The sequence below is a fragment of the Calidris pugnax genome, unplaced genomic scaffold (assembly GCF_001431845.1).
Source record: "Calidris pugnax isolate Ruff unplaced genomic scaffold, ASM143184v1 scaffold123, whole genome shotgun sequence".
NCBI lineage: Eukaryota > Metazoa > Chordata > Aves > Charadriiformes > Scolopacidae > Calidris > Calidris pugnax.
Genome location: NW_015090876.1, coordinates 2,141,985 through 2,142,915, shown reverse-complemented (window position 1 = coordinate 2,142,915; position 931 = coordinate 2,141,985). Strand labels below are relative to the sequence as shown.

Sequence of the window (931 nt, the reverse complement as noted above, 5' to 3'; positions counted from 1 at the left end):
TTTTTTTTTTTTTTTTTTTTTGGTGTAAGGGGTGGGTGTGCCGGGGCTGCTCGCCGGCCTCCCCCTCCGTTTTGGCTTTCCTTTTCCGGTGGCGGTGGGACGGGACAGGGGGGACGGCAGCACCGTGCCCCTTCCCTTGTAGGGCCGGGGTGGGGAGGGGAGGGGGGATGCCGAGGGAAGGAAGAGTTTTCTGATGCTGTGGGAATGTGAGCTCGCAAACTCTGTAAACAGCTGGTGACTCACTGCATAACTATGGCACCAACTGCCTGCGGCCCGCGCTCTGCAGGGAGGGGGCTGCCGGCCCTTTCCTTTACGCACTGGCAGCGTCTCCGCTCTCCTCAGCTCGCCGGGACGAGGAGCTTTTTCCTTCCTCCTCCTCTTCCTCCATGGTAGCACCTACGTCTGCGCCTCCGGCTTGGAGGTAGGGGTGGGCGGCGGATGGGGGGGGTCTGGAGAACCTCCTGCCTGCGGTCAGCCCCGCTGCAAAACAGGCAGGGTGGGCAGCGGGGGGTCAAGCTTGTCCCCCATCCCTCCGAGGGGACAGCACGGGGCTGGGATGTGTCCCCCCTCCCTGCCCGGTCTGCTCTGGTGAGGAGGCAGCCTGGGGTGGGGTTGGGTGGAGGAGGAGGAGGAGGGAAGGAAGGACGCGGTGATGCTCTAGAAAACGCAGCGCACACCAGTTGCTGTGAGTGGTCCATTCATCACGGAGCATCTTGGCTTGTGCGCTGTGCGGCTGTCCTTGTCCCTCCTCCAGACATGGAGAGCTGTGCTGTCTCGGGCTTAAAAATAGAGGAGGCACCTAAATACGCTCCCTGATATCTAGGATACTATCTCGCAGCTTGGCGCTTACGGGATTATTTTATTTTCCGTCCTCCCCCCGCCACCGCCGCCACCACCACGCTCTTCGTCTTGATTTTTTACGTAAGTCGTG

General features: G+C 61.1%; 1 protein-coding gene across 2 annotated transcripts in view; it reads left to right on the top strand.

Moving 5' to 3' along the window:
- Nucleotides 1–931, top strand: part of MAFK (v-maf avian musculoaponeurotic fibrosarcoma oncogene homolog K) — a 12,894-nt gene that overhangs the window by 4,429 nt on the left and 7,534 nt on the right. Inside the window, exon 1 of one of the 2 annotated variants that reach the window (XR_001412523.1) lies at nt 335–421. The exons of the other annotated variant lie outside the window; for it this stretch is intronic. The gene's annotated coding sequence lies outside the window, so the exon portion shown is untranslated. Of the gene's footprint in view, nt 1–334; nt 422–931 lie in introns of those variants that run through there. 2 annotated transcript variants of the gene reach the window in all.